Genomic DNA, 13,229 nt, shown 5'->3' with positions numbered 1-13,229 from the left:
GACCTCTCTTTTCAGTGTGGAAGAAAGAACTGAGAATGGGTCGGAATTAATTTCCACTAAGTTTTCCCAAGTAATTCTCAGCCACCCATGGGTTTTCCTGGAAGGCTGGTATACAATAGGCCTTTGTCTCTAAATGGATTTATTTATTATTTTTGAATCTAACTGCCTGGCTTGACCCCAATTTTAAAGGGCTTCTTAGTCCCCAAGGCTCACCAGTTCATCCTTGAAACAAACCTTTTGAAGACAGGACTCTACTGTGAATACACAAGGCATCATAATTTGGTTCATACCAGAATGAATGCAAATTAGTCAAATCATATCTAGTCCAAACTGGTTACATTTTAAAGGAACTAGAGACAAAGCAAAACCTTTATGAAAGTTTTATGGTTTCTACAGAAATACATTGTTGTGAATTAGGTCTGGATTCCTTGACAAAAATAATTCACAGGTGAAGGGCAGACTTTCAGCAACGCATTCAGAGTTCCTACAATCTATGAGCTCTGAATTGATCATGTAAGATTAATTGCTCAGTTTTCTATTCATTATTTATTTGAGTAGTTGAAACTGTCTTCTTTAGAGGCAATATAAAACAACAAACAGATCTCCATCTTCTCTTTGTTTCAAATTAGTTTGCATTAAGCACAAAGGCATTGTACCACCTGTCCAGCTCACAATGCAGCAGTTAATATTATTTGAAAATAATGTTCCTCAAACAATAAGGGCTTCACCAAAAGATTTACATTGTGCTGTGAAAATCCTCTCACATGTGAGCTCTGATATTTGATGAGCTGGAAAATTCATGAAAATTATTACATCTTTAGGAGAAATGTTCCTGGCACCAGTTACAGCAGGTAGAGAGCTGGGGACAGATTTTGTTGCAAGTGCTGAACATTTGCAACTGGGTGGGAATTTCTCTAAAGAGTTCAGCTTTCAGTCATACAGGGGCAGATTTTCTAAAGTGCTTCTGTTCTGATATTTTTGAAAGTCCCTGTCCCTAACTCATTTGCAACAAGCAACCTTTCTCCTCCATGCTTCTTCCTTTAGATCTGTAATAATCATCACTTCATGAATCATGCACAGCTTTCCTCCCAAGCAGGTTGTAATTGACACCAAATCTGAACTCTGAAAATTCTGTTGGTTACAGGAAAATAGATGTTGACTAGTACTGAAATCTTGTCATGCATAATCTTGAACATAAGAGAAAAGAGTTATTAGCTCGTCAGTTGTACTGCCGTGCTGATGTAGCTGTGGCCCTGCAATGCACAGAGCCTGCAATGCATCTACTGCTTAGTCCAATCTCCTTTTAAAGACTGAAGTGATGGTATATGTTTTATGCCACAGAAGAAACTGTATAAAGTCCAACAGATTTTGCTGCTACAGAATTTTTTCCTAATAGAATTGTCTTTTGCTTGGATTTGCTGCTACCAGATTTAGCTATTTTTCTTTCCTAGTGCGCATGCACACGGCCACTTGGGAAAACCTTCTCAATTAATTTCTTGGTCAAATTCTCTTTCAAGGCTAAGACATCAAGAGTACTGTTCTTGAAATTCCATTAAAATTAACAGGAAAGAGAACCTGATTCTAGGATGCAGTGTTGGAAGTGGATGCCTGGATGGGCCCAGCCCAGCTCTCCTCATTTCAGAGCCCCTACAAACACATCAAAACAGTGACTCTTTATATCCTTGGATTTCATGGCAACAGGGCACAAATTTTTAAGATTATGGGATAAGACTTCTAATCACCGGTCTCACCATTAGGAACAATCTGATCTAGAAACAACAAACCCCAAAGTTTTCCTTTCACACAAATGATGGAAATTTGTGATGTGGTTTGTTTGTCTCTGTGAGTTTTAGCATGAGACTTGATGACACATAGGCCTGGCACTCCTGCTGTCCTTGTTGCATTTTCCATGTTAGCATCACTGTTCATTGGCTCTGAGGCCAAGACATCATTCATTCCTTTTTTGCTTGAGCAGTTGCTTCTTGTGTGGTGTGCTTGTGCTGATGAATCACTCAGCTCTTATTTGGTGCCTGAAGTAAAAACTATGCATCTGATCTGCCACTGGGGTTTCTATTTCACAATTAATTCTACACAGGGCATGATACAGTCAAGCCCACAGGAAAATCATGCCAAGACCAGTGTGAAAAGAGGACAAGACCATTCTATTCTCTTCAGCCAACATTAAGGAGAGAGCGAAGATAGGAAATATTTGTTTAAAATGTGACCTTGGAGGTCTGGAGATAGATAACATAGAGGAGATAAGGTACAGTGGCTGTAGCTGAATGCAACCTCGCATCCACAGTGCTTGGCTTTCCAGCTCTGTCCTGTTTCAAACATGGAAAGAGTAGATAAGGCCATTTCCGGTACTACCGTGGTTTGTTAGACTACTTCAGCTGTTGGATCCTTTAGCTTTGAAACTGCAGTGTCACCAAAAAACTGCATTTTGTTTTATTCCAGAAGCTTCTGACAGTCAGCAAGGATTGTATCCAAACAGTCCACTGAGTATTAGCAACGCAGCTTGTTCCAGCAAATGCATTAGTACCTATTAAACATTTACACAGCAGCATAAAGTTAGACAAGGATTCACAAACATAAATAAGACCTGTTCTTTGCACTGTAGAGTCTCCAGTCTCAATCCTGCCTAGATAATAACATAGAGAACAGCTGCTTATAGGAGGAAGGGTGAGAAATGTTTGAAGGAAAAGTGATTTCTGAGACAGTGATGACTGGAGAAAGGGATTTGCAGGTCTAGGAACTAACAAATCAGAAAGTGTAAAAAGAGCGAAAATGGGAAATGAAGAAAGATAATTAGTTTAGGAGGTAGTAAAGAATGGAAATGAATTTGTTAACTGTGAGATAAGCTTGAATATGAAATGGCCAGGAATGGATAGGAGGATTTTCTCTTGTCACTTTTTAACATTCAAGTTATGTGTTCTGTATGCAGATCTGATAGAAAGTGTCTTGCAGGTATTGAGGATGGGACAGAATAGAATGAAGTCTTTCTCTTTAAAAGCATACGTATAGTTTCTTTGGTCTGTCCTGATCAAAATGCAAGTGTTCTTTATTTCCTTTTGGTCTTTGGAACTCTACACTTTTATTTCCTTCTCTTGCTGTACCTGGGAAGCTTATTTATTGTTTGGTGCTTCTAGAACTGAATTTCTTTTCCCTAGGTTAATAGTAAATTCTTGAGACTTTTCACAGCTTTTCCTTTTCATTTTTAACAGCAGTATCAAGGAATTGAAAACCAAAAAGTGGTACAGATATTTTTATCTGTTGCTTGAAATGTGTTCTATATGGGAACTATAGGAAACAGTGCATAATGAGCTTCCAGCCAAATGGAATCTCGATAAATCTCTAAGTCTAGTGAACTCTATAGGAAGAGAGAAATAGTGATGTTATAACATGAGCAGGCATTGAGCAGAACTGTCTAGGGCACTAGATAGCCCAAAAGAAACCCAAACCAAAACAAAAAATACCCCAAGAAACCACAAAAACCCAACAAGTAGCAAAAAACCACCCACCCTCAAAACCCATCTTTTCTGCTCTTTAAAACCAAAACTGTCCAAGTGGAAGTGTACATGAAGCAGTGAGATAGCTGGTGCTGAGAAAGAATTGCCATCGCTTGCTTCTTTCCTCCTTGCTGTCTGTTGGCAGTATTGGGAGTAGCAGGACTCCCCAGCAATTTCCACACAGCCAGGTTCATCATTAAATTGCATACAATCTTGACCCTCTTAGTGGGCGTAGTGAAAGACTCTAAGTATACAACCTTTAAAAATATATAGCATTAGTGTAAACTTTTGCCTGTTTATAAAATATCAAAAAGTGAAGTGACACAGCTCAAGTCCTGGAGAGAGACTCTGGGTAATGCAGAAAATGAAATGCAGCACTTTGCCTAAGGCTTTTCAGTGCCTACGCACCCATTTTGTTCCTGCAATTAATCTGCATGTGGCATTTGGAAAGCAAAATTTTTCTTCACCCAGTGCTACACTTAATATTCTCAGACTATTACACTTCTTTTTGCTCTCCCTCACCCCCACAGTAATTTTTAATATACAGATATCAGAGGAGTACTAAACATTTGGCTGAACGCAACAGCTTTTATTGGAGCCCTGATGGTATGTGGGAAATCACATGCTGGAGAGCTACTTTCCCAGAGACAGCAAATTCAGGAATAATGCTGTCAGAAAAGGGATGTGCTGCCACTGGCCTTTGTCCTCTGACACGGTTGCCAGTGAAGGGAGGGAGCTGCTCAGGCTGCCTGCCCTGTCCCCTCTGGCCAGCTCAAGGCCATTTGTGAGGAACAGAAACTGCACAGGCACCAGCCACTCTCTGCTCCTGACTGAAACCAGAGCCAAGACTGAAAGAATGAAACCCCTATTGACAAGTATTTTGTGGACTGCCTGTGGTTTAGACAAAATCTGTGTGACTTTAGTTTCTAGTTTCAGGTCTGGAGGTGCTTGGGATCTTCTGCTGACGTCTCTCTCAGCAGCTTTGGCACTGTGTTCTCAGATGCTCACCCACTCCTTGTGGCCCACCAGCCTATGGAATGTGCTTGTTTACTGCTCCTTTGGTACACTGATGACCTTGTTCAGGACTTGGGCTAAAGTGAGTAGGCCTGCTCAGAGAAACATTACATTGCACAGGAGAGGAGGGAAATGCTGCATCCATCCCTTTCCTGCAAAACCTAGAGTGACTGGAAGTTTTAGTACCTTAAAATGAGTGTTACAGTACTGGTCCAGCTGGAGTTCAATGAATTTAGGTCTGATCTACAGTAATAAAAGCTTGTGAAACTGGCTTGAATTGGGCTGATATTGAAACCGATTTTTGAGAGATGAAGCAGAGTGGTGGTAATTTGTATAAATGTCTACTGCCACTGCAGGCACTGGTGCCAAGGAAAGACAGATGGAGAGTGGAAAATGTCACAGAGAAGGGGGATGGGACCTGTGAAGTACCTATGAACTTAAGATTTGTACCTGTAAATAAACCTTCAGTGGCAGCTAATAAACAGAAGGATGATTAGAAGGAAAAGTGGCAAGTGATACAGATATTAATTGTGCTTAACAAAATATTTCCAAGAAATAAAATTTAATCCAGAAAGAAAGCCAAAAAAAAATACCAAAGCCAAAGCTGATCATATGAAGGTGAAATGGAAACTAAAGGCAGTGCCAAGGTTAAGGCTTATTTTTGTCTCCTGTCCATGTATTATCATGGAGGAAAAAGCAGAGACCTGTTTTTTGCCTGCCACAGAACCAAGCTGGACAAGTTGATTAAGGGATACTTCAGGATTGGATCTGAAGGATCAAGGAGATAGATTGTTGCTTGCCTTGGAAGAGGTGGGGGTGGGGAAGAAAATAGAGAGTGAAACACGTGGAAAACATCTGGTCCAAGGAGGTATTTTAGAGTTAACTTAGGAGGGAAGGAGGAGCAGCTGTGTGGTGTGCAGGGACCACCAGGGCTGCAGTGATAAACAGGAGAGAAAAGGAGGCAGAGCTAGGATAGGGCTTCAGAAAAATCAAAGAATTAGGCAGAGGGAGGACCCAGACTGCAACTTTGTGACCAAGAGACCACTCTGGTCTAGAATGAAAGTGTAAATTTGGAGTGTCTGTGGGTAGTGCACTGCCTTTGAGTTAGACTCATCCCAGGGAAAGGAGCAGGGTTCTTTCTTTGGATTTGTGCTGAAAGCAGGGTAGGTGGTAAACATACAGAACCTTTTATCAGAAATTGTGTGTCCTTCATGGAGGGGGAGATATCACCCTGTAATCAGGAGGAAAATTATCTGCCTGGAGAACATTAAGTCAGCCAAAGAGGAATGGTGCAATATTAGGGCTTTGAGACCTTCCTCTCTTCCTTGGGTGTCAGTTCAGACCTTTGTTTCTTGCTCTTTAGAAGGGTCAAGTGCATTGCTTTGGAAGTACAAGCTTACTTATTCCCAAATACCTGGTTTTTTAAACCTGAATTGTTCTCTTGACTTTTACTTTGCTGCACTGAACTGTAAAAGATCTTTTAGCTTCTTCTTTGGATCTGTGGTTCCAGGACTGGTGTAAACTAGTCCAAGTCCTGGCTGCTACTGAAAGAATATGGCCCTATCCCAACTTCACCTTTACTTTGTGCTGGCTCTAGTGTTGATGTGACATGATCAGGTGAACTAAGAATGAATCCAGCTGAAAACTTGCCCAGCAAAGAAAAAATGGAGCCTCACAGACATGGGGAAGCTGCTATGTGCCTTTGTCAAACAGGAGGAATACCCAGCTGCAGCTTTCCTGGAATTGCTGATTGGTTTTTTTATGTGACCCTGAGGCTTCTGGTAATGATAAAAGCTTTTGTTTTATGTAAATCAGTGATCTGATAATATGCAGCGTCTCCCAGGTCCTATTTTTCTGGAAAGTAAATTTTACCCCCACATACATTGCTGAAATTATGCTGTCCTTGTTTCTCTCATTGTCTGACTTCATATCCTTTACATGGTGCTCATGGGAGACTGACCCAAAGCTCATTGAAAGCAGTAACATGATACATGTTACTGATAGCAGACTTTGGATCAGAAATAAATCCATTCATTATGCCTCGTGGTTGTACTGTTTATATTGCACAGCTCAGTTTCGATATGCCATGGTGTATCATTAAAGACAAAATTCATCCTTGGCAGTTCATTGCCTCTATAACCCTTGAATTTATTGGTAGTTCTTCCTATACTTAGAGGACCCCAGAATTGGTCTAATCCCTGTCTTCCTTTTTTTGGATGAAGGCATCTGAAAGTGCTTGTGCAATAATCAATTCCAGTTCAGCTCTTTCCGTGGTTGTGCTACACCATCATTATCATAATGAGACACAAGAAATTGCAATTGTGGGATTGCTTCCTTGCAAGTTGAAAAGAACTGTCCACAGATGGCCAGTTATTATACTGGATTTTGGTTGGGACTAATGTCTTTTTCCAGCCTAGGTGGGTTGGGGAAAGAAAACCAGCTAAACTTTCCATGAACCACATTAAAAGAAAGTTTCGCTTCCCTGGTGAGAACAGCCACTCCCAAAGCAGAGTGCTTTCAGGGTGGGTGGGGAAGGGAGCAGGAAGGGAGAGGCTTCACAATCCACTGAACAGATTGGGACTGTTGAGGTTCTGCTCAGCTTCTAAGATGCTTGATCACATTGCTGCAGCCAGCCAGTTGTCCAAGTTAGGTCAATCTCAGTTTGGTTCCATAAAGAGTGTGCATTTTTTTAAATGGATTCTGAGAAATGTGAACCTTCTTTGCTCAGGGGAAGTATTAAAATATCCCATGGAACTTCAGATTAAGCCTTGCAGTTTGTGGTGACCTCAGTCAAAATGAACTTTATCTTCCATGGTCATGTAAAGTGCAGGGCATAGACAACTTGCTGCTCTCTGTTGAAGAAATGCTTGTTTCTTTGAATGGTAACACTGCTGAGGAACATGTTAGTACCTGTTAGCCTGAAAATGAGAATTGAGAGCTTATCCAAAAGTATTGCATTTAGAATCTAGGGTTGTGTCTGATTTCTCAGGCCCATTGATTAGCCTGCAGATGATAGTTAAAGGGCAGTAGCCCTTTACCACTTTTTAGGGATTTGTGATGAGAGACCAGTCAGGATAGATGTTGTTCACCAACAGTTTTTGGTGATATTTTTTTTCTGTGGAAACACAAAGCTGTTTTTCAAGACAAACTGTAGAAATGGATTGAAAAAGTACTATGTGGCAGAATTTGGGAAAGATCCTATTGACACCTTGATTATGTCATAGAAACATTGGTCTAAAGCCAAAGTTAATAACCTTATGTGTCTTAAGTTAATAATTACAGATATTAATAAAATCACTGTGAATTTTCCAGAGATAATAGCATCACTAGTAATACAGTGCATACCATTCCAGAACCAAAAGTCCAAGGTTGTTGTTTTTGTGCATTTGGCCATCTAGTCCATTTATAGTGCAACTCCCCTCTCCCTCTCAATATTGAATTTGAATAATTATGTAGGTTTCCAAAAGGTGATGTGAATTGTATAACAAAATGTGGCAAAAGAAGATCTGTTTTAATGTCAGGAATAATTGCATTTGGTTTCCAGAATGAGACAGAAAGTGTTCACTTCTCAGCTTTGAAATCCCTTCCTTTCCTTGAAAAAATTGTTCTCCTTTCTTCTGTTTCCTCTTCCTTGATCTGAATAGCTTTCTTCTCCTTTCCTTTTCATTTCCTTGCTCCACACAATGGAAAAGAGGGTAAAGAGAAAATAGATTTGGGAGAAATTCACTGGTATCCCAAATTTGATTTATTACTTTAAAAAATTATGTATTTTTAAAATGAGGCAACGTGAAAACTGAGGAGCTGCGCAGAAAATGTTGTTGGATTACAGTTGCTGCAAAAATTTATTATGCTGTTTCAGCTCATAATACAGGTGTGACTCTCATCAACTGGGCCTGCTGAAGGTTATCCATTTGCACCTTCAAACATGACAGCAACTTCCCAGATCTGTAAAAACACTTGTGTTTGAAGTCTTTGTGCTAAAGTACTTTGTTCAGAAGAAAATGGTATTTATTGAATGACCGTTTTCCTCTTTAACACCTTAGGGACTTCCTATCCAGCTATTGAATTATCAGAAGTCTGCTTATTTTAGGGGATTTTAATAAAGTTGCTTTGTGAAGAGAAATGCCTGTGCATACAGAAGCATCCTAGAATATGTCCCATTGGTATCGATCTCATTCATCTACTGAACAGAAGGTATGATTGCCCCTTGGCTGTTGTTTTGATAACCAAATTCTACTGAGTTGTACCTACTGCACTTAACTCCATCAGTCACTTCCTTAATATCTTCTTATATAAGAGTGTAGTTACAGCTAAAGGAAGATTTGCTCTAAGCTCCTCTGGATTCCTCTTGATTTACCATGCAACTTTTAATTAAAAGAGGGAAAGAAGGGGTGAGGAAGAGAGAGCTCATGTGTTTTAGTTGAGTTGTGAGATGGGGAAGATAGGACTGCATCTAGGAAATTGTAATCGTCCCAAAGTTACTTTTAATTCTGTTTTCTCTAGCAGTAGGTACATGAGAGAGTGAAAAGGAGAAAGGGTGGATCTGACAGGAATAGGAGACTCAGACTCAAAGCTTCCTGTCACAAATGGATCAAAGATCAGGACCTGAAGATTATTGATTAAGATCTGTGTAGGAGGAAAGAGAACATCTGTTCTTGTTCTATCATGCTCTACCCTGCTGGGGAGGGGATGGCACTTACCCTTCAGGTTGGATCAAGTGAGAGAGGGGATGCTAGGAGTAAGAAGTGAACCCTTCTTTACATTTGTGTCTCCACCATTTTCCAGCCTGTTAGCCCTGGAACGCTCAGATTTTTTCTAAAAGGCTATTTCAGCATTCTTCCAAAAGGCTATTTCAGTGAGCCTGACACAGGAAATGTGCATTTTCCCAGGTAGAGCAAAAAGTCTGTGATTCATTTCTGGTGACCACACATCTTGTACAAACATAAAGATCTTGACCAGCCCACATTTTAGAGAGCAGCTTTCTCGTTGTGAAACTCTTCTGCAGCATAAAGGATGTATCTGTCAATGATGGTATCAGAACTTTTTTGAACATCAAGACAAATCCTGACCAAGAGAGCAGGATATACAATAACCTGGATTACTAAACAAGAAGTAACTGAAAATGGGCAGCGTCTGTATTTTACAATGTGGACAGAAAGCAGTAAATATTTATCTGTCCTTTCCTTCCCTTTGAAATAAACACCTTAAGACTCTGCTGTCGTTCAGATAACCCCTCTCTTTAAGGGAGACATCTATTTCCTATTACAACCATATAGAGGCCCTGAACTAAAATATTTTGCATGCCTTTGCCGGCCTCCAGGAAACATTAAACACACTGAGACAGACAAAAAGCTCTGAAGCCTCTGTTTAAAATTAGGAGCAGAGAAGTGAAACAGGGTTTTTGTCTGATTTTCTCAGACCTGATATGAAAAAAAATCTCAAGTCAATTTACTTATTTTGCATAAAATAAGGTTCTCAGTATTGATTCAGACAGGCTGTTGTACCAGCAAGGCCAGGGGACAGTTACCCTTTTACTGCATAATGGCCACTCTGAGATTATTTTTAAAATATATCTCTTATTTTAAAAAATAACAAACAACAAAACAACAACTTTGATTGCACAATCTGTTTGCTAGTTGCTGCTCTAAGAACAATCAGCTTGCCTTACACCAACAAATGCTATTTGATAATATATAAAAAGCACATATGTATTATTTGCAGCAAATAGGTTTGCTGCAGTAAGATTTCACTATCAGCATGCTTTAGTTTTTGTAGGCAAAGAGAGAGCAGAAAATAGGAGTAATAGCTGCTGTGGAAAAGCTCCTACAAGTAAATAACTTGGGCCATGGAAGTAGATAGTGTACTGGAGTGAACAGGGAACAGTCTCCAGTCCAGAAGTTTGAAAGGGTGCTGCCCTTCAGAAGTAGAAAGTCCCTTCAGGATGACTTTTATGGATAGTACATACCTCTGAATTGTGGTAACCAGTCAAAATTTCCAAAAAGTTGTTCAGGGCCTTGATGTAGATAGTTAATTCCCCACCTAATAATACAGACAATTTCTCATTACAGAGTGTTGTGAAAACCAGATAAAGAGAAGTATGAGAATGGGCACAGCTGTGGTTCAAAGATCCTTCTAACACAGACTGCTGCTCTGGCAGTGGTCAGTGTCACTGGTTTAGGGGAAGGATTCATGCAGAGGGAAAATTCAAATTGTTGCCATACCTGAGATATCCACACCTTCTAGTAACTCATGGTTGATAGCTTTCCAAGCCAAAAATTCTAGGATTAGAACTGTTCTTTCATTTTTTTTTTATGTCATTTTTTGAGTTTGCTCACAGAGTGGACTTCTACAAGATCAAGAGCAACAAAGCTCTGCAATCATTCCATGAATGATGTGAAAAATAACTTCCTTTTGTTTGTATTAAAATTTCTGCCTAAATATTAGGTTTAGTGTCCCTTGGTTCTTGTTAGCAGAAGGATTGGGCTGCCATTCCCAGATTAGCATTTTTGGTGCATTTCACGATTGAATAGAACACTCTCTCATCTCCCCTCTGCCAACTCTTTCTCAGACTGAAGAATCCTTGTTTATCCAGTGTCTCCTGGTCAAGCACTTGAGGAGCTTTCATTGTTCTTACCTCCTTCCTCTGTTCTTTATCTGATTTTAACTTTGAGGTGCTAATCTGTAGGAGACACAATATCAATTCTAAATGTTGCTATCAGTGAGCTTGTATTTGTTGTTTGCCTGGGACTTCTTGTGGGAAGTAATTTGAGATTGATATTACATTGTGTGAAGACTCAAGTGTTGTAAAGCACACGTGTACTTGTGCTAGAGCTTGCATGGTGGAGAGGGAGATCTGTTAGGGATCTGTTTTCCCCTAGTGAGATGTAATGATTTTGAAAACTAAGAGCTCACTATACACTGTTATTTTTATTATTAAGTGGAGCTAGAGTCACTTTCTTAGAGAGCAATGCCAGATGAAGAGTGATGTTCAAAAGAAAAATTATTTTTCTTACTGAGACTCCAGAATGAAATGAGTTTACACCTATGAAAGTTAACAAAAAATTGCTTAGACATCCTCTTCCTTTATACAGCTGCTGTTTCCACTCTGTATTTTAATGAGTGGGCTGAACTAAGTCTTTGGGGAAGGGCTTTCCCCTCCCTCCCCCCTTTTTGGTATCCCTATGTAAAAGGCTGCACTACAGGATCATGCTCTGTGCTTCTGTTGAATGAGTAAATGCCTATGGCTGCACAGTCCAAAGGAAGGGCTACATCATGTTCTCAGCTAGTCAAGCTCCTTAATGCAATATTTAAAAAAATTTCCTGGATATTCCACTGATGTGATTTTGGCAGCAAGAAGTAAGTATTTAAAACTGCAGAAGGTTTAGGAGCTTTCCAATCTCATATAAATTTTCTGCTATAAATAACTTGTGGAGTATCTGCTGGTCTTGGGGGTAGATTTTGTTTCAATTACTTAATTTTATATTTCCTGTTAACTGTTTGTGTATGTTCTGAACAATTTTTAATTTCTTTAAACTTGCATACTGAGATTCTTGGAGGAAAATTACTCAAATAGTGCTGTCTATGAAGTGTAGTGGAAAGTATTGCTTCCCTTTTGCTGTTTAACAAAATGAGACTGACTTATCACTAGAGATGTTCTTTCCAAAGTACTTTTTGAGTCCCCTACTTCTTGATTCCTCTCTGCCAGCTGAATGATTTAATTTTTTTCATTCTGGTTGTGTAGTTTTATTCAGAGTCCAATCAGTCCCTCTTATGTGTGCTGAGAACATCTGCTTTGCAAGCCTCTGTGTGCTGTCATAATAATACAATAATTTTTCTGTCTTTTATATGATTTCTCATACGAAGCTGAACTGAGAAAATGGTGAAAGCAGCGGCACTTTTTTTTTTTTTTTCCTTCTGTGCTAGATTATGTTCACTGAACTCAGCAAATAGCAGAATTCCCCCTGGAGTACTGGGAAACAGCCCAAAGTCACTCACTTGCGTTTTGCTCAACTGTTCTTGTAGTAGGCTTTTCTTTTTTTTTTTTTTTCTCTTTCTCTTTTATGGTCTGCTGAAATTCTTTCTGTTGTAACTGCATTCCTGATCAATCCCATTCTCAGATAGGCATCTCTTGCCTGTTAAATTTCCCCAAATGAATATCCTGAAAAAAAAGTAAGAGACGCTATGCATAAACTGCAAATTCAAGTTGAGATTTTTTTTAACTTAAACTGGAAGTAAGATGGGCTCATTTTTAAGCCTGTTAATAATTTAATTAATTTGTGGCTTAAATTATTGTCTTAATTTAACAGAAAGTCAAGGGTGACCTTAAGCCTTTGAAACTTAAGTTTGGGTTTGATTCTAGATTTTTCAGTTGCAGCTGGAACAATTTAGGGCCAGACTCAAACTTGATGATTTGACTCAGTAATTAGTAGCACATTTCAAACATTTTGAATGAGACCTAGGGTAAGTCTTTCTTAGTTATTCTGGCATAAATATGGGAGTACTTTCATTTCAAAAGTTCAAGTGTGTGTGATCATCCAGATGCTTGGACTTTGAGACAAGCATTGTGGTTGATATCAGGGCAGGTTCTTCATTCTCATTTTCCAATTTTATTCTACTCCAGTAATCACCTGCATCTGTCCTCACCTGAGGTTGGCAAGGCAGCCTGGCCACAAGTAGCCTATGTTGCGGAGAGAGCCCAGCAACTGC

The 13,229-nt window shown here is 39.5% G+C and overlaps 1 protein-coding gene across 7 annotated transcripts in view; it reads left to right on the top strand.

Annotated features, from left to right (window-relative positions):
* SORBS1 (sorbin and SH3 domain containing 1) overlaps positions 1 to 13,229 on the top strand; it is a 158,191-nt gene that overhangs the window by 39,881 nt on the left and 105,081 nt on the right. For 3 of the 7 annotated variants that reach the window (XM_063163709.1, XM_063163692.1, XM_063163698.1), the window contains exon 1: positions 11,724 to 11,879. The exons of the other annotated variants lie outside the window; for them this stretch is intronic. The gene's annotated coding sequence lies outside the window, so the exon portion shown is untranslated. Of the gene's footprint in view, positions 1 to 11,723; positions 11,880 to 13,229 lie in introns of those variants that run through there. 7 annotated transcript variants of the gene reach the window in all.

The sequence above is a fragment of the Melospiza melodia genome, chromosome 9 (genome assembly GCF_035770615.1).
Source record: "Melospiza melodia melodia isolate bMelMel2 chromosome 9, bMelMel2.pri, whole genome shotgun sequence".
In the NCBI taxonomy this organism is placed as follows: domain Eukaryota; kingdom Metazoa; phylum Chordata; class Aves; order Passeriformes; family Passerellidae; genus Melospiza; species Melospiza melodia.
Note: the sequence above shows the minus strand (reverse complement) of the source record. Positions and strands in the feature narration are given on the sequence as shown.